Source organism: Haliotis rufescens, unplaced genomic scaffold (genome assembly GCF_023055435.1).
Source record: "Haliotis rufescens isolate VD_foot unplaced genomic scaffold, xgHalRufe1.0.p SCAF_7, whole genome shotgun sequence".
NCBI classification, from domain to species: Eukaryota; Metazoa; Mollusca; class Gastropoda; order Lepetellida; family Haliotidae; genus Haliotis; species Haliotis rufescens.
The window spans coordinates 51,617,101-51,639,111 of NW_025964361.1; positions in this window are offsets into that span (position 1 = coordinate 51,617,101).

Here is a 22,011-nt window from a genome sequence, read left to right on the forward strand (position 1 = left end):
TTTTTCCCTCCCTCAACCTTCCATCTGTTCCTCCATCTGTCATCTCTCAGTCATCTCCATCCATCATCTTCATAACCTTTTTTCCCTCCATCAACCATCCATCTGTTCCTCCATCTGTCATCTTTCAGTCATCTCCATCCATCATCTTCATAACCTTTTTTCCCTCCATCATCCATTCATCTGTTCCTCCATCTGTCATCTTTCAGTCATCTCCATCCATCATCTTCATAACCTTTTTTCCCTCCCTCAACCATCCATCTGTTCCTCCATCTGTCATCTCTCAGTTATCTCCACCCATCATCTTCATAGCCTTTCTTTCCCTCCATCATCGATTTGTCATCTTGAGACATCAATTTTATCTTTTCATCTGTCATCTTTCCATCCATCGATCTATCATTTTCATCTATTATCTTCCTACCCTTTATCCTTTCCTCCATCATCGATGTATTCATCATCTATCTTTGTCCATCATCTTCATTCATTATCTTTATCCATTTCTCCACCCATCCATCCATCTTCCTCCATCATCTTCTTTCATCATCTTTATCCATTACTCCACCCATCCATCCATCTTCATCGATCAGTCAACTTTATCATTTTCTCCACCCATACATGTTCACGGTGGTGACCCGAACAGTGATTCCATCATGTCACCATCCTGTGACAGGATTTCGTACTGTCAACTTGCAAAGAATGTAAACACAGAATAGAACAAGTCGCCAAACACAGAAACAACATCGCTGTTACCCGACAGTTTTCTATCTTTGACTTGCAAGTGTTGGCCTTGTGACATTACCACGTATACAAGTAAGCTTAAAATAAGTGAAAAGGACGACTTATGTTATTTGCCACGTAAGCATTCCAAATTGTTGATTTGTAGATTAACTGAAGAAGATATAACATGCATGCTTCCTTCTCGCAAAATAGTGCCGAAAATTAAATGAGTGGATCACTGAAAGTCAGCGACGACACCAGGTACTTGCGAAAGGGTAAGCATGTCATGCTGCGTCCTGAAATTGTCTATTCCTCTTTTGTACTGGATTCCAAAGTTCCATACAAATGCGTGCAAAGAGAGAAACACTGCCGGGCCCAGTCAAAACATTTAACTTTTCAACGTTGTACGCCACTATCCAACACGACAAACGTAAGCAAACACATCATTCCTCGACCCATGGGGTAGTTATCACTACACGGGATAGATACAGTTACATATCTATCTTCAAAGATTCGGGGGGAAATTAAAAACAAAAGCAAATTTTATCTGATGTTTATGGGGCATACAATTTATGAAATGGGCTTCCTTATTGCTAACATCTGTGTGAAATTTGGGGATAGGTCATTTAGGCAAGACATAAGTATCCCGAGGTTGTGATTCCCTCCTCGCTGATCTGTTTCGTTATGCATACGAGACAGACATTTTCTCCGACTGGCTAAGAAGTTTAAACATTAGATTCAGGTATATAGATGATCTGATATCGTTCAGTGAAAATGGCCACGAATTATCCCATCAGTGTCCTTTACAAGCTTGTCAAGAGCAGACACGAGCCAACGCGCATGAATAGGTTTCATGACACTAATCCGCAGGTCAATTAGCTTAAATAATATTAAAATAAGGAAAGAATCTCACACTGAAAAAACATGGACAGGGGATTTAATGTGCACAGTTATTTTTCTTATCGATTTACTCACAGTTCCTGCTCAAAACGTCATTTGAAACAAACGAAGCGTTTTCAGGTAAGGCTTTTATTTACGTAGGTTACATTAATTAAAATAACACAGAACATAAATCCAGCGCATCATTTTTTAGTAAAGGGTATGGGCACTCGCATTTTTAGAATGCGCATTTATGTCTAAATTCAAGAGCTCGCATTATTTTCATGTCACATTAAATTCCTGTTGCGTATTTACATCTATGCATAAAAGGTCGGAGTGACAAAAAGGTACCCACAATTCTATTTGCCAAGATTGTTGACTTCTACTTTTCAATACATAATTTTCACCTTATGTGGAGCATATTCCAGCATGCTCTTTCTGCGACGATTTCAAAGAGTGCCTTACGACTCTTGTTTAGATATTGTTTGATCAAGGTTACAACATTCAAGGCCTCAGAGGAGCTTCCAATTGGCACCAGGATTAACACGAGGATTAACACCATTGAGCTTATCCGTAATTCATCGTTGCTCGTTCGTTATTTTAGAACCAAACTACGAGTGAGAGTTCTTTATCGTACAATAAAACGCTGCCGAGAGACTACACCTTGAGGACGCAATTCCGAGTAGGTTAGTATCCCTGCAGTGTTTTACTGAACGATATACAACGATCTTATATGAGAGGGGCGGTGGGGCAGCCTAGTGGTTAAAGCGTGCGCTCGTACGCGTCACGCCGAAGACCCGGGTTCGATTCCCCACATGGGTACAATGTGTGAAGCCCGTTTCCAGTGTGCCCCGCCGTGATATTGCTATAATATTGCAATATGGCGTAAAACAATACTCCTTCACTCTCATATGAGATATCAACATTATCTACGGCCTCTTTAAGGATGTTGATAAAATGTACAAGCTTTTCGAAAATGTATCTAAATTTTAATAATGAAGACTCTTTGAAAAACTTCCGACCTCGGAAATGTCGGACAAGTGAATATTACGAGCAGGTGGGTTATCTTTGTTATTTCCCGCATATTCTCACAATCTACACGTAGAGTATCCTACGTATACCTTTTTACTTATACCGATTCTCATATCTCTCCCACTTTTGGGTGCGATCGTTTGGCCACTGCGTTTATCTGTGTTGCCTGGCAACATGTATGGCGAACAACGTACTAGACACTTCCCTCTAAAAATAACGTCGTCCAATATATGATGTCATCAAGTTGCGAGCGCTTGTTCCAATCTCCAGAAATGACGTCATGACAGAACAATGTTTTATAGTGAAATAAACAACGCTTCGTTCTTCATTGTTCTTCGCGTAGCTTTCTTATATTCTCTAATATCCTGTCGTTCAAAATGAGTTAGTCAACCGTCAGCCACAGCATCGAACAACATTCACAAACTCGCCTTTAATATATTCAGACTGCTACAGCTTAGTTATTGATGCCGCAAATGAACCCCTTCTTTTGTTTCACCCTGTTGAAAAATACGTACACGCAAATAATAAGTGATTTCAATATGCTCACAACAATGTCGATTGTATAAAAGCTCAGTTTTAAAACGCGTCAATGTCACAACTTTTAGCATTTTATATCAACGGTATATTTAGATAATGTCACATAAAGCCTAATGGTTAAATCGTTTGAAAGAACTTTTTTAGTTATATTCATTTTCTACTCTAACCAGCTACGTTGTGTTATCGACCTATTTTCTTCCCTGTAATCCTGTTTACAATGATGTTGGATCGATAGCGCGCCAAGGGCTGCACATAAAGATAAGAGAACGCAGCTGAAGAATGTCTTGAGGAAGCGTCGGGGTACTCTGTGGATGCTGTGGACACCTTATCCATTTAACAACATACATACTGATCCGACACCAACACGGTAAGTTTTTAAATCATGGTTTAATATAAGGTTGGCTCTAAGAAAATGGTAATTATGATACTATCTACCGTTTCAGGACATGTTATAGGGATGTCACAAGGATAGTTATCAATCGCTTCCATTCTGTGTTAACTGGGTTGTAATCATATGGGTTTGTATCTTTAGTTGAACTGGGTTGTATTCATATGAATTTGTAGTTTCCGTTCTGTGTGAACTGGGTTGTATTCATATGAATTTGTAGTTTCCGTTCTGTGTGAACGGGGTTGTATTCATATGAGTTTGTAGTTTCCGTTCTGTGTGAACCGGGTTGTATTCATATGAGTTTGTGGCTTCCGTTCTGTGTGAACTGGGTTGTATTCATATGAATTTGTAGCTTCCATTCTGTGTGAACCGGGTTGTATTCATATGAATCTGTAGCTTCCGTTCTGTGTTAACTGGGTTGTATTCATATGAATCTGTAGCTTCTGTTCTGTGTGGACGAGGTTGTATTCGTATGAGTTTGTAGCTTTAGTTCTGTGTTAACTTGGTTGTATTCATATGAGTTTGTAGCTTCCGTTCTGTGTGAACTGGGTTGTATTCATATGAATTTGTAGCTTCCGTTCTGTGTGGACGGGGTTGTATTCGTATGAGTTTGTAGCTTCCGTTCTATGTGAACTGGGTTGTATTCATATGAATTTGTAGCTTCCGTTCTGTGTGAACCGGGTTGTATTCATATGAATTTGTAGCTTCTGTTCTATGTGAACCGGGTTGTATTCGTATGAGTTTGTAGCTTTAGTTCTGTGTGAACTGGGTTGTATTCATATGAGTTTGTAGCTTCCGTTCTGTGTGAACTGGGTTGTATTCATATGAATTTGTAGCTTCCGTTCTGTGTGGACGGGGTTGTATTCGTATGAGTTTGTAGCTTTAGTTCTGTGTGAACCGGGTTGTATTCATATGAGTTTGTGGCTTCCGTTCTGTGTGAACTGGGTTGTATTCATATGAATTTGTAGCTTCCATTCTGTGTGAACCGGGTTGTATTCATATGAATCTGTAGCTTCCGTTCTGTGTTAACTGGGTTGTATTCATATGAATCTGTAGCTTCTGTTCTATGTGAACCGGGTTGTATTCGTATGAGTTTGTAGCTTTAGTTCTGTGTGAACTGGGTTGTATTCATATGAGTTTGTAGCTTCCGTTCTGTGTGAACTGGGTTGTATTCATATGAATTTGTAGCTTCCGTTCTGTGTGGACGGGGTTGTATTCGTATGAGTTCGTAGCTTTAGTTCTGTGTGAACTGGGTTGTATTCATACAGCAGGTGTCCTAAGACACCGATGTCTGAAGAATTAGTTCAGTAATATTTTACTTTAGATCAGTCGAAGTCATGACTTGCTAGTCATATTATTTTTTCCTCGCACACCAAACCGTTTTTCAAACACATGGCTATTAATTTGGGGCGTCTCCTTCTAATTCCGTATGTAGCATTTCGTATCGTCCTCGTACATCTACAGTCCCTCCAACTAGTATGCAAGTTATATAATAGAAGCGACAAAACCATTTCAATAGCCACAAGAAACCTCTGCTAAAGACCGAGTCCATTGTTCGATTCCGACTATAATATGAGCATGTGTTGACGGATATAACGAACTTACTTTTTGTCCCTAAAATTTGCTGCAGTAAAGCTGTATATATGCTTATAACGAACTACGGTTATAACGAACTCAAATTAGTGGTTCCTTTTAGTTCGTTATAAACGTAGTTTTCTGTACTATCATGATCATACCAGGTGTTCGCGAAAACGTGAGCGTATCCTGCCTCATCGGTGGCACCCGTCACGAACACATGCAAAGGCAAGTCCATTGATAAAGTAAGGTGAGGTGAAATGGGGTTTAGCGTCGCGTCCAAGATTATTGCACTTATATAGCGACGTGCATGCACGTGTATGTGTGTGTGTGTGGCTGCTTGTACTAGTCCGGACTGATGCCGATTTATAGTGCTAGCACACTGAGATACCATGCCGCAGTTTAACATGAATACCCCACTCAGTCACAGTATACTGACTCCGAGCCGACCAGTCCTTGTTTTAGCCCCTTAATGCCGAGCGCCAGACAGGGTAACAACAAGTACAATCTTTTAACGTCTTTTGGTATGACGCGGCTGGGGATAGAGCCCCGAACCTTCCGCTCTCCGGGCGGACGCTCTACCATTAGACCACGGAGGCGGTCTGATAAAGTAAGAAAACGTACAACATTATGGATAACAACTTCTGGTTTATTGCAAAAAGCGACGTTTAGATGTAGATTCTTACACCGTTATCAATGAAGCACACAGGTAATGAAGCGCACAGGTAAAGAAGCCAGGTGTACAGTAAGGATAAGAATGAAAAGGATAAAACAGTTGCGATAAGCTGATTGATTCTAATAAAAACAGCCTATTGCTGGATGAGATCTTCAGAAGCAGACGAGATGTTAACACCCTTGATCTCTGTTGATCCAGTCTTTTGACGGGGGATTTCTATAGCTTCTGAGAGTTATATTTTGGTGAAGTCCTCTTTGAAGACATAGAGATCCGCTATATGCAATAAACCAGAAGTTGTTTTCCATAAAGTTTTACGTTTTCTTACTTACTCGCCAACTTCTATATTGACAATCATACAGTAAGTCAGTTGATCACCTGGACAACTCTTTTGTAACTGATGTGTCAAATTTGCAAAAGTCCTTCAAATGTCTGTCATTAAAAAAAATTGAAAGCCTTACTGAATGTTGTAACCCTGATCAACCTTTGACATCTGGGAAACACGAGCATACTCGATTGTGCCCAAAAGGTCTGAAATATAAACACCGACGACTGGAGCTCTTAGAAACAAATCGACGATCATGTGGGATTGTAATTTATCGCAAGTCGACATACACCATGGCCCGGAAACATCACAATTATTCATGCACATCTCACTTTTCCAATAAGTTGGGTTTTTCACGCATGACTGACTTGAAGAACATGTATTTTTGTTGATAGGCCTGTTTGTTGTTTAACCCCGCGCTCAGCAATATTCCAGGTATATGACGGCGGTCTGTAAATAATCGAGTCTGGACCAGACAATCCAGTGATTAATATCATGAGCATCGATCCACGCAATTGGGATCGATGACATGCATCAACCAAGTCAGCGAGCCTGACCACCCGATCCCTTTAGTCGCCTTTTACAAGCATAGTCACTTTTTACGGCAAGCATGGGTTGCTGAAGACCTATTCTACCCCGGAATCTTCACGGGTCTGAAATCAGTGTTGGCAGAACATGGCCGATTGTACCTCAAAAGTTGTGAAATGTAAACACAAAGGGCTGGAACTGCTGGAGTGTTGTCGACATAATGGAAAAGTTGACAATTGATAATGGTAGTCATCGCTCTTGTCATACACTCTTGTGAATCTTTATGCATAGAATTAATATGAAAAGATGAGACGGTCTCACTTGTCTCAATTCGGGTAGAGGGGGCACGGGTGGCCCTGTCATCTAAGGCGCCGCGATTCGCTGTGCAGAGTTGCGTCCCTTGGACACACCAGAAACCTATGATTGTGGGTTCGAATCCCGGTTCGCCCCAATTATGTTTCTAGGTTTGTCAGCACCATACCCGTGCTCATGGGTTTCACCGAAGTGGTAAACGTCTGAGACCTGCACTACTTCGGGCTTTCCCCCAACATAGGGCTGACACGCTGCGATATAACTGGAATACTGTTAAAAGTGGCGGTAAACCAAACTTACTCACTCACTCAAATATTCAGATAACGTTTTGAAGATAAATACATAATGTGGTACAGGGTTTTCTAATTTACCTTTTTCCGAAATTACCTACCAGATTTTTTTCACACCAGCGAAATTCTACGTCACCAATCAATTAGAAATAAGATTGAAGAAGAAGTCACTTCAGACAAATATAAAATGGCAATGCAAGAGAATATGCAGTCATGATTATCCGCCGAAACACTTTCCATTTGGATTGAAACAACTTTTCTGTTGTCAATTCGAGCTGACCCCCACCACCAAAGTATGAAGTGGTTCTTCGCCAAGTTGTCACATGACCGGAGCAGTCCACATGACTGTTAATACGAAACGATAACCAACTGACCAAGCGTGAAGATTCTGCCGTTATTCTGACTAGCAGTTCGCCCCATGTTCTCTATAAAGTGAAATATCCGCAGTTCGAACTCGATTCATTCGAATATCGCTGAATACAGAATCCTGTCAGAATCTCTTACCTGGACAGAATCCTGTCAGAATCTATTATTACACTCGGTTTATCTCGATGTACGGGTAACTCGAAAATGTTCCCGTGGCCTCGAGGAACGAACGAGGTATCATTTATTGTTTGTCTACTCCACTGCCACTGCCTATATTACTACCGCAATGAGCATGTGTGAAAGTCATACGGTGGGTTTTGTCCCTTAAACAAGCGACAAAACCAATGCCATAGCCACAATCCGTTGTCGATTGTACGATTGACTATATCATATGCAAGTGTTAATAAATCACTATAAAATAGTGAAGATACAGCTGTTCGCGAAAGGTGAGCGTATCCTGCCCAGCAGCAACAGCCACAACACATGCAAAATCAAAACCAAGTAAGACATTAATAAAATTCCATTTCATGATTGCTGACAACATAAATTCTCTCAATTTCTTTCAATCGTTGGTCCGTGTGAGCACAACGTTAACAGTAAAACACTCCAGGCATTCGCGCTATCTCGAAAACATAATATGCAAAAGGTGCGAAAATGCGAGATATACTGAGTCAAATTAAGAACATCACATTTTTAAAATATATGATCTACAACGGACATGTATCAGAGAAGGTAATTTTTAATCATTAATGTCCAAAGAAGGATTTTAATTAACGGTGGTAACCATAGTTTGTTCCAAGCACCTACGGTATTCGGTAATAACATCAACAGTTTAAATCATAAGTCCCAAGCACGAGAATCTGATGGCACACAAGTTCAGTAGCGTGTATGGCCACCATGTGCGTTGAAAACTGCCACACAACGCCTCCGCATGGACCTTGTGATGCTTGTGAACACATGATTGGGAAGACGACGGCATTGTTGCTGCAAAATGGTGCCAAGATCTTGCAAATTCTGTGGTGGCAAATTGAGAGTGCGCAGACTTCTGCCAAGAGCATCCAAGACGTGTTCGATGGGATTGAGGTCGGGAGACCTTGACGGCCAGTCCATGGCGTTGACTCCCGCATTCTGAAGGAAATTCTGGCATTGTCGTGTTGGAAGATCAAACCGGGTTCATTTGCTGCCATAAAAGGCAGAAGTTCTGGTGCCAGTACCTGGTCGCGGTAAGCAGCAGCGTTTAGGTTGCCACGGATGACAAGAAGCCTGGAACGTGCATTGCCACAGAAAGCACCCCACACCATGACACTTCTGCCTCGAAATCTGTCAACTTCCTGTACACAACACTGGGCGTAACGTTCATGACGGCGCCTCCACATCCTCGCCCTACCATCAGCAAATCGAAGATTAAATCGAGATTCATCACTGAAGACGACTTGATTCCAATTCCAAGTATGGCCGTCGTGCTTGAAGGTGAGCAGTTCTCAGACGGTTTCGAACAGTTTGCGCACTCAGTCTACCCCTAAACAGTTCATTTCTGATTGATGTAGCCGTCAAAAATCGGTTACGGAGGTGACGTAAGACAATCTGACGATCCTCTGATGTGACAGCACACGTGGTCGACCTGGCCTAGGGCGATCAGCGGTGGAAACCGTTTTCTGTAGACGCGTCTGTAAATCAGAAACAGTCCGTCGACTACAACCCATCGTCCTTGCGACTTCAGCTACGGACGTTCCCGTCTGCAAAATGCCGATGGCACGTTCACGATGCACATTTGAAAGGCGTGGCATGACAAATGGCCGTAAAGACTTTTGTTTTCTTGTGTTTTTCTTTGTTTGTTAATGACTGCTAACAAGTATGGCTGAAAACACGTGCGGTATTATGGCCACGTGACCAGTTGCACGTGAAAAACCACTTTTGCCACTATAGTGCTGTGCACATGATTTTGATCGATTCACCTGCACAAAAACGGGTGTTATTACTGTTTAAATACACAATAAGGGCCCACAATGATAACTGGCCAAATGTTAAAATTCTAGGATTGTGAAGTTTTCAATTTGGTTCAGTATAGTTAGAACGCATGATTTGGCCTTTGACCAAATGCGAGAAGGTTAGGCTAGGGCATGGTACTGGCCCGTCGTCAAGCAATATCAGGGCATTATCAAGTTACAGTGGCCCGCTCATTTCTGATAACATGCGGGCGGTTTAGTGATAATTCTATCCTTCGCTATAAACTAAGATAGTACATTATGATAATGTTGAAAGTTGTTACTGGTTGATGTATTCATGACATTGATGTAAGATGTACTTATGTGTCGGTTGGCTTGTATCCGCTAAACCTTGGGTGTAGCCACCAGGGCGTCAACCTGGCACTAATTACAACTGTGGGAAACCGGAGACAACAACGACATCGCTTATGGATCCTGAGGGAAATCTGGAACAGCTACGAATGTTTGCAATATGACCAAGTGCTCAGTGGGATCAGAACATGAACTGACGTCCAAAAGAAACTTTACCAACTGAAAATATAAATTTCAGACAGAGAATAAAAAAATGTTTTGATGAAACTGGATCTAAAACTCATAACCTAAATACAACAATAGTGTATGCAGAAAATGTTAATCGTCTGTTACATGTTTGCGAGATAACACACGAAAAAGTGAAAAGCACGTGCACCACGGACAACTGCAAATGCACTTGCGGGTAATAAAACGATTGCAACGGCAAGTCAGACATCCACAGTGATAAAAAAACACAAAAGAAATGCCACGACTCACAGTCGAACAACGTGAACGAGCCTTGGGTATGGTACAGATGGGAGCCACCCACGCCCATATTGCACGAACCTTCGGTTGCTCCCGTGTTGCCGGGGCGCGGTCGGGTAGCTTAGTGGTTAAAGCGTTCGCTCGTCACGCTGAAGACCCGGGTTCGATTCCCGACATGGGTACAATGTGTGAAGCCCATTTCTGGTGTCCCCCGCCGTGATATTGCTGGAATATTGCTAAAAGCGGCGTAAAACCATACTCACTCACTCACTCACTCCCGAGTTGCCGTTACCAACTATGAGACGACCAAGGATGCAACGTTACAGACAGACAGGGCTGACCGCTGACAGGCCAAGAACAGGCAGACCCAGGGTGGCCACGCCCCATGATGACCGGTACTTGCGTACCTTGCACCTCCGAAATCGCTTCCTGACAGTGACGTCATCGGCGACAAATGCCTTAGGTCACAGGGTTAGTCGATAGACAGTGGCCAGGAGACTCAGGGCTCATGGAATCAGGGATTTTAGACCATACAGAGGACACCTATTGACAGCGCAACATCGTCGTCTGCGATTGAGATGGGCCCGGGCTGTACGACGTTGGCTACGACGTGACTGGCAGAGGGTTGTCTTCACTGACGAAAGTCGATTCTGTATGTTTAGGGCTGATGGAAGACAACGTGTTTACCGCCGAAAGAGTGAACGAACGGCGGCGTGTTGCGTGCAGGAGGTCGTACCATGTGGTGGAGGGAGTGTCATGTTATGGGGAGGGATCTGTGGGCAGGAGAGGACACCGCTGGTCATCGTTGACGGAAACTTGACAGCTCAGCGTTACATGGATAACATTCTTCGTCCAGTTGTCCTACCATTTCTCCAACAGCAGCCACGTGGTGTCATTTATCAGCATGACAACGCTAAAGCCCATACAGCCAGAATTGTCACTAACTTCCTCGCAGCCAACAACGTCAACGTCCTGCCGTGGCCTGCACGCTCACCCGACATGTCCTACATAGAACACCTCTGGGACTTGATGGATCGTCGTGTTCGACAACGACCACATTCTCCAGCCAACCGGCAAGAACTGATCTTGGCCCAGCCAAGAAGAATGGCGTCAAATCCCACGTGACCTCATCAGACGACTGACTGTTTCTGTGCGTCGAAGAGTTTTTGCGTGTATTGAGGCAATTGGTGGTCACACACGCTACTAATGACTTGTTATTGAACGTGAGCGATTGTTTATGTACTCTGCCTATTGTCCATGATTCTGAAAGCTCGAGTTTTGTACCACACCCAACTTCTTATCAATACACTTTACTTCATGCATGTTTATCTTGTTGTTTTTGAGCAAGAGTGAGTTCAAACTCTGGTAAAGTTTCTTTTGGACGTCAGTTTAGTTAATCCCAAACGTACAAACCAATCAAAGCCGGGATTTCTGAAAAAGGTCCACAACCGATATTTCATAGAATATGCATCGGAATCACTGGCGCATTAGGTAGAAAGAATGTTTGCAATATGACCAAGTACTCAGTGAGATCAGAACATAGTTAATCCCAAATGTACAAACCAATCCAAGCAGGAATTTCTGAAAAAGATCCACACCCGATAGCTCATAGAATATGCATCGGAATCACTGGCGCATTAGGTAGAACATTAAGAGTTCAGGAGAAATATTCGGAGAAGCAACGAAGCAGTGCCCCTTGTTGCGTACAACTTATTGTGTTCAGAATGACTATGTTTACACAATATCTCATGCATGGTACATAACTGGGTACGTAGTCCCTTAGGATCAGCAGTGGACTCCCAAAGCTACGCGAGGCTTTTTCTGTTTTTTCCTCTCTACTCGTTTCACTACGTACGTGTTCGTCATTGCGTGGTACCCATGGCGTTAAACAACAAACAAACAAACAAACCGTGGTTTGTATGGGTTTATTTCTGCCACGTATTCCCGTTGGAAGCATTTGCTTTGATTTAATCATTTTCCACTTTGTTGGACATATGGATTGCTGCATTTAACTGCGTTGTTAACTGCCAGTTCTACACGTGTTATATTCATTGCTGAAAAAGACATGGCCTTAAGGTGTGTAGTCTGTCACGTCTGGTTACCAGATCAGTCTAGAACACCAAGAAGGTGTGCTATCAAATATGAAACTCCGGATCGGATGTGTTATCAAATATGAAAACAGTAGACGTTTTATCAGAAATATAACTATTTTAAAATATTTTGTAATGAAATAATGTCCCGCCATCTTATTCAAAAGGCATATGTACATTTAATATAAGCTGCTGGTACCAATGCCTTCATGTGGCGTATCCGATGCAACAACATAACAATCAAATAGTGACACCAGATGAGTGTAACCTGCCTTACCGGTTGCACTCGTTACAAACACATGGAAAGGCAAGGCAATTGTACGTCCGTTGATCTGGCATCCAAATCAATGATAGGGAAGTTATAGCTTTTTGAAGCAGCGTCTCACGGTTGCTGGCGTTTCCAAGCTGCTCATATGCGGTAGCTATATCGCCTCCGTGGTTCATTGAATAAAGCATAGGTGGTTCGATCCTCGATCGCGTCATGCCACAAGACGTTAACAGATGGTATTTTTTATAACTCTGCCTGAAACTCGGCATTAAGGGGATAAAACAAGGACTGGTCTGCTCGGTGTCAGTACTCTGTGCCTTGGTGTGTCCCAGTGGGGTAGCACTATAAAATTGACATTAGTCCCGGGTTGAACATGCAGACACATAAACACACAAACACACACAAACACACACAAACACCGCACACACACACACACACATGTACAGGTGCATGTGCTGCTATTTAAGCGCAGTAATATTGAACTCGACGTTAAACCCCATTCATCACCTCTCCTCTCCTCTCCTCTCCTCTCCTCTCCTCACCTCGACCTTAAACCCCATAATGTTCTCTCCCCTCCTCTCCTCTCCTCACCTCGACGTTAAACCCAATACATTACCTCTCCTATCCTCACCTCGACCTTGGGGCGGTCGGGTAGCCTAGTGGTTAAAGCGTTCGCTCGTCACGCCGAAGACCCGGGTTCGATTCCCGACATGGGTACAATGTGTGAAGCCCATTTCTGGTGTCCCCCGCCGTGATATTGCTGGAATAATGCTAAAAGCGGCGTAAAATCAAACTCACTCACTCATTCACCTCGACCTTAAACCCCATAATGTTCTCCCCCCCCCCCCCCCCCTCCTCTCCTCTCCTCACCTCGACGTTAAACCCAATACATCACCTCTCCTATCCTCTCCTCTCCTCTCCTCTCCTGCCCTCTCCTCACCTCACCTCACCTCACCTCACCTCACCTGTCTGACGTGTCACACTCAAACCAACTCATACCGGTAACAAAGGCTTTGTAATGATCTAAACACATAGATAGATTCAGATTAGGGATAAGGAAGTTATAACATTTAAAGCAGCATTGTGCAGTTTCCCCTTTCCCCGCGCGAAATAACAACATATAAATAAATAATGCATCTATAACTCCTCTGACTGATCTATCTCACATCCACTGTGTATACCCAACAACGGTATTCAGCGTGGCTTCGTAATAGTCTCAAGAAATATGGATTCTGGCAGTGGATAAGAAAGTTATTGCTTGTGGAAGCAGCCTCATGAAACGTCAGCCAGTGTTTAGCTGCTTTGGGATAATAAGCTCCTTTTCATGAACAAGTAGTGGTAAATAATTGAGAAGAATAAATATAACACCTCAACGCCAGAGAATTACGGTCTCGATTTTCCGACGAAACAGATTCCACTGAGCGTTAAAGGCAAAATAGCGGTGGCAATTATATGAGTTGATCACTGAAAACCATGGAGCGTAAACGGCAAAATAGCGATGACAATTATATGAATTGATCACTGAAAAATATAAAGCTTAAAGGGAAAATAGCGGTGACAATTATATGAATTGATCACTGAAAACCATTGAGCTACAAGGGACAATAGCGGTGACAATTATATGAATTGATCACTGAAAATCAGCGAAAGAAGCATTAGTGTTTCCCAGCAGCACAGCAACTGATTCGACCTTGTGTACATTTGCTACCAATTTTATTCATACTTGAGTTGGTTGTACATGGATTAGTTATGATACCGGGTGACATCACAAAAAAATCCAAAATCTGAAGATTATAAAATACTGTAACCTAAACAATTATTAAGATCTGTATCATTTCACCTTTAAATATGTTCATACTTGAAAGACATTCGAAAGTAATACAAACAACATAAATATGTAATTCGACCTTCATTCCCACAATTTACTCGCCTTATAGCAACCACACATTATCAAGATTTAAAATATGTCATGTTATATTTCAAGTATTCCTTCAAGAGCAGAAATGTACCTAAATGAAACATCTGAATCTATTTGGAAAATGACCCTGCATTGTATTGTCTGCACGTAATGTATTTGGGTCTAGAACCTTTCATAAAGACACATTTCAGTTTGAAGGACTTGGATATTTTCTGCCAAGGTGGAAAAAGGGTCAAAACCAATTAAGATTTCTGAGCAAGTAAATGCTCTACTTTTTTCACACTGACAGAATCCCTGCCACTCCCCCAATAGATGTTTAAACAGCAAATCCCTTTATTATTCCTGTACAGACCCAATCGGTGCTAGGGGGAATATTCTACACTTACTGTAACGTGTTCGAAATTATGTTGAAATTTAGTTTTTTCTATATTTCCAAGTAAACTAAAACGTGAAAAACTATGAATCGCCGCAATCGCGTAAAGGTTCTACTTGGACCCAGTTTTCGGTCACATGGGTAAATATCCCGCGCCACTCGCCGATCCTCTTTACCACTGCATTACTTAACCCAATGGGGTCTTGACTTACTGGAACCACCAAGGCACTTAATTGGCAAAGCTCTCTACTTCAGGTAACCATTTACATATTACGAACTACTCATTGCAGTGTTTCAGTCACGCCTCTACAGACATCAGTAGCCAGTAGCCTTCTTTGCCCTTCTGTTCCCAATGCTAGCTGCAGGTATCTTAACACCCAGACATGTTGCTCCCTGATCTGCTCATTGGCGTAATGACGAAAATGAGTTCAGCCTGTTTTATGTAGACACGTGGAGGACATTTCCGAATTTGACGCGTCAGTGACAAAAAAGATGTCCGATGCAATTCTCTATTTTGATTTGTACCACATGTTCCCGTGTGATTTCAGATACACAACTGACTTGTCTTTGCATGCGTTTGTGATAGGTGTGCCCGGTTTGGCAGAATACGCTCATCTTTTCGAGAACACCTGGCATCATCACTAGTTGATAGTGATTCATAAATACATGATCATGATTTTGTCGGAATCGGAACATCTTCTCTCCTTTTAGCAGAGATTTCTATTGACTAGGGAAAGAGTTTTGTCGCTTTTTTATTTAATAGTGGCACAAAAACAAGTAAATATTAAACGTCGACGCCAGAAAATTCGATTTTCCCCCGAAACAGATTCCATTGGGTGTATATTCAAGCACTACTTCAAGAACGGTGTCGAAAAAACATGAAACACTGGTAAAGCCCGAGAATGCAACTCTTCCAAATGGCAGCAAATGTGAATCTGCAGTCTTCCATACTCAACCATTATGAACGTTTTTCGCTACTCTCCAAATGGAACGTGATGAAAGTATTGGGGTATAAAGGGTCAGAAAACGTATGTTATGAATGTAGCTTATTTTGTGTCCTTTGGTTTTGTTTCAGATGGAAATGTTCAGAGTATGTGTTTTGCTGTTAATCCTGATACAACAAACCAGATCAGGCAAGTTTATCTTTACCTTCTTTTGCCACCATATATGTCCCAGAATATTTTATCAGTCTGATGTTTGCCCCGCACATATCGTTGCAGAAGAACAATGGACATCCCACCTTTAGTTCCTCACTAACGATCTAAACGAAACATATGTCATAGTTTCTTTAGTGCAAGAAGTCAGATGCATTGTTTCAGCTGCACTATTGACAAAACTTCTGTTTCGTCTCTAAACTGATCAAAATAGGAACATATGAAAATCTTGTATTTTGAAAGACGAGATTACAAAAGTCAGTGGACGAAACACTGGAACAAATTGAATGTTGAATGTTGAGAGTCACTTTGATCTCACTTAGACTTGCAATGTATGTACCCAGTAGGAGTCCGACCTTGCATAAATGAGATCACACGCAGTTACAAATTGTTGCAATAGAGGTGGCCCAGTCGTCTAAGGCACCACAATTTGCTGTGCAGAGTTGCGTCCCTTTGGCACACCGGAAACCTATGATTGTGGGTTCGAATCCCGGTTCGCCCCGATTATGTTTCAAGGTTTGTCAGCAAACCGAGGTGGTAAACGTCTAACCTGCATCACTTCGGGATTTCCTCTCATATCAATCTGACACGCCGTGATATAACTGGAATACTGTTAAAAGCGGCGTTAAACACAACTCACTCACTCATCCCACCTTTCAGTCCGCACTATATTACATACTTCTATATATCACTATATTATAGTCTTTAGGAAACATGATATATTGATAGTTTGTTTCGACAAGAAATTAGATTATTATGGTCATTGAGCATAAAAGGCATTGTGAGAGATAAAATGTTTTCAAGAATCGCTTTGATCTCACTTTGACCTGCAATGAAAGCCCTCAAGAGCCCCGTGGAATTCCGGTTTAGAATTGGTCACCAGCAACCTATGCTAATTATGAAGCCGAGCAAGTGATCGGTGGTCAAACCTCCTGACTTGCTTGATGGCGTTGAATACAAACAAGAGCAAGCATCCGATCCTGCACGAATGAGATCACTTGTCATGTTCTTAATTTCTCCAATTACTATTTTAATTCAGAAATTTACATATGTGACATATATATGTGAATGTGTAAGAGATTGTATTGTTTGCTGTTTAACGCCGCACTCAGCAATATTCCAGCTATATGACGGCGGTCTGTAAATAATCGAGTCTGGACCAGACAATCCAGTGATTGACATGAGCATCGATCCACGCTTTGGGATACGATAACATGCATCAAACAAGTCAGGGAGCCTGACCACCCGATCCAATTAGACGCCTCTTACGACAAGCATAGTCGCCTTTTATGGAAATCATGGGTTGCTGAAGACCTATTCTACCCCGGATCTTCAGAGAAACTGCGTTGAAATTCCAAGTCGCGTTGAAAAGAATGTGAGATAAATCAAACGAGTAGTATAGGTAATGGTGATTCTGCCGCAACTCTGGAGCCAGATTCACCCCCCAATACTACTTCTACATGTACATGGGTAATTTTTTATGCAAAAACGACGATGCGAACAAATGATCGTCATGAGACTAAACTAAATTGTAATGAAAAGGGTTCTGGCTCACCGCCACCTGAGCCATTCCCATATGCTGTAAATAAAATATTTTTTTATAGGTAATGGTGGTTCTACCGCAGCTCCACTGGAGGCAGATTTATACCCCAATACCTGTACTACAAAGGTATTTTTTATGAAAAAACCACGATGCGATTCAACGATCGTCATGACTCTAAACGAAATTGTCTATTATTTTTACTCATACGCATACCATTATTTTGAACAAAGTGATATTCAACATTTTTACTAAGTTCTTCGTTCATTTTACTAGGAGACCAGACTGTATACTCTTCTTTGAAATTGGAAAGAAACAATTGATGACCGTATTTGGATGGTTTAACATCACTGATATAATATATACCTTGAGGCAAATCTCCCCGTTTGATAATTTTGGATAGCTTCTTCAATTTCTTCCTTTGTTGGCTTGTAATTCCCCATTATAATAAACTTATGTGCGCATTCGTCTAAATGAATGAATGATCCAACCCTGTATCCAGGAAACAATCTATTCTTAATCTCCAACCAGTTCTTTGGTTTTGGCACGGAATAATTGACGCGCTTGTTGTCTCCCCTGTTCTGTGAACTTTTTTTTATCGTTTTCCCTAATGGCACTGGCAAGAATTTGAACGAATCTCCTGCTTCGTGGATTGTATTTGGCGAGTTATTACAACACTAAACGAAACTCCTTCTCGGATATCTTACAATCAGCCAGTTATGTTGAAATATGATCCTCAATGCTATTTAACTTTGCTTCTGCGAGTACACCAATACTATCATGTTTTAATGCTTTCTTTTGCAACCGAGAAATAAATGTTATCGCTATTCCCGCCAGTCCAGAGACTCCGGCCACTACTTCCATGCCAAGTGCGATAGGTGCGGCGATTATAGTTGATAATAAACCAACACTGGCTACACCGAGTCCCATGCCAGCCGTTACAAGTGCAGTGTCAACTCCGTCGAGAGCATTCACAGCTCTGTGATACTTTTTATATAATCCAAGTCTCAACTCCCTCTCCTCCATTCGATTTTTTATGTCACTTATTTGATGTAATCGAAATCCATCAACAGTATCCATCTTTTCAGATGCTTCATCGAGCACCGGATATAAACCCATAATATATATTGTGACATAAGAGTGTGTAAACGGTTGGCTGATAATGACTTGAGAGTATACATCAGCCTTATTAGATGTATATTATATGGCATAAATATCTTAGTATTAACTTAGTGTTAACTTGAACCCCCCCCCCCCCCCCCCCCCCCCCCCCCAAGTGTTGCAACGGGCGCTAATCGTAGAGAAATAATATTACTACAACGTTGACGTTGATGTTTTTTAAGCCATTTAATTCTAAGTCCTGGCAATATCTCTAGGCCATCGTCTGGCGCATCACCCAACAAGACTTTAATCATAAGTGTAGAAATACCAGGTATAGCATTCAAGTTATTTAATATATCATCGAATTCAGTAACCAAATTTAAGTTAACATCTTTTAATGATGGGCGACTCAATAACATATAGCCTGGGTCATCTGGCAGGGGAGCCACTAACACACTCTTTCTTTTTGAGGGGATATAAGCCCCGAGTACGATCCCACTATGCATTATACATGTCCCCGAGTACGATCCCACTATACATTATACATGTCCCCGAGTACGATCCCACTATGCATTATACATGTCCCCGAGTACGATCCCACTATGCATTATACATGTCCCCGAGTACGATCCCACTATGCATTATACATGTCCCCGAGTACGATCCCACTATGCATTATACATGTCCCCGAGTACGATCCCACCATACATTATACATGTCCCCGAGTACGATCCCACTATGCATTATACATGTCCCCGAGTACGATCCCACTATACATTATACATGTCCCCGAGTACGATCCCACTATACATTATACATGTCCCCGAGTACGATCCCACTATACATTATACATGTCCCCGAGTACGATCCCACTATACATTATACATGTCCCCGAGTACGATCCCACTATGCATTATACATGTCCCCGAGTACGATCCCACTATGCATTATACATGTCCCCGAGTACGATCCCACTATGCATTATACATGTCCCCGAGTACGATCCCACTATACATTATACATGTCCCCGAGTACGATCCCACTATGCATTATACATGTCCCCGAGTACGATCCCACTATGCATTATACATGTCCCCGAGTACGATCCCACTATGCATTATACATGTCCCCGAGTACGATCCCACTATGCATTATACATGTCCCCGAGTACGATCCCACCATACATTATACATGTCCCCGAGTACGATCCCACTATACATTATACATGTCCCCGAGGACGATCCCACTATGCATTATACATGTCCCCGAGTACGATCCCACCATACATTATACATGTCCCCGAGTACGATCCCACTATGCATTATACATGTCCCCGAGTACGATCCCACTATGCATTATACATGTCCCCGAGTACGATCCCACTATACATTATACATGTCCCCGAGTACGATCCCACTATGCATTATACATGTCCCCGAGTACGATCCCACTATACATTATACATGTCCCCGAGTACGATCCCACTATACATTATACATGTCCCCGAGTACGATCCCACTATACATCATACATGTCCCCGAGTACGATCCCACTATACATTATACATGTCCCCGAGTACGATCCCACTATGCATTATACATGTCCCCGAGTACGATCCCACTATACATTATAAATGTCCCCGAGTACGATCCCACTATGCATTATACATGTCCCCGAGTACGATCCCACTATACATTATATATGTCCCCGAGTACGATCCCACTATGCATTATACATGTCCCCGAGTACGATCCCACTATACATCATACATGTCCCCGAGTACGATCCAACTATACATTATACATGTCCCCGAGTACGATCCCACTATACATTATACATGTCCCCGAGTACGATCCCACTATGCATTATACATGTCCCCGAGTACGATCCCACTATACATTATACATGTCCCCGAGTACGATCCCACTATACATTATACATGTCCCCGAGTACGATCCCACTATGCATTATACATGTCCCCGAGTACGATCCCACTATACATTATACATGTCCCCGAGTACGATCCCACTATACATTATACATGTCCCCGAGTAATATGAAACTTAAGATCGGCCAAGTGATAGGGTATAATAATAAAATTGTGGTTGCTACCGATAAACAAAAACCAGATATCTAATGAGGCAGAAAGACTTAGGAAACTTATGGCCAGCCCGGCTTTTAATAGAAGTAAGATAACGACTTCGCCACACTACATATGCAGAGTAAGTGAGTAAGTATGGTTTTACGCCGCTTTTAGCAATATTCCAGCAATATCACGGCGGGGGACACCAGAAATGGGCTTCACACATAGTACCCATGTCGAGAATCGAACCCGGGTCTTCGGCGTGACGAGCGAACGCTTTAACCACTAGGCTACTCGACCGCCCCACACATATGCAGAAGAGTAATATAATATTCAAAAGACCGGTGTACGTTGGCATGAGTATTCTTGACTTGTCAAAACACTTAATGCATGACTTTTATTACAACGAACTTAAGAAGCAATACGGCGATAGATGCGAGGTGTTATATGCCGATACTGATTCTTTGTTGATTGAAATACAAACCGAGGATGTGTATAAAGATATGACAAAAAATAGATATGTACGATACGAGCGATTACCCAAAAGATAATCCACTGCACAGCGTACTAAATAAAAAGGTATTAGGTAAGATGAAGGATGAATGTGCTGGAACTCCTATTGGATTAAGATGGTATGGATTATTGGTATGTTGGATTAAGACCTAAGATATATGCTATAAAAAAAACCTCTGATAATGGGGAGATAAGAAAAGCTAAAGGCTTTAAGAAGTATGTGGTTAAAAGCATATCAAACACGAAGAGTATAAAGAAGCATTATTCAATGGTAGAACGTTCAAACACGAGATGAACACTTTAAGAAGTGTCAATCACATGATATAAGGATTAAGAATGAACAAGACATCATTGTCCCCTTAGATACAAAGAGATGGATTGATAAGGATGGTGTAACTACCTATGCTTATGGTTATGGTGGTATTACTGTATCTCTGGGAATCATGAGCAACTCTTCTCGTACAAATCCCCTGCCCCGTCCACCTTTAAGATAATAAAGAATAGGCTCACCTGCTTTTATAACCAACCAACTAATGTTATATATCTTAAGAGACCAAATCGGATCAGATGCACGACGTTGGCCTCCTTCG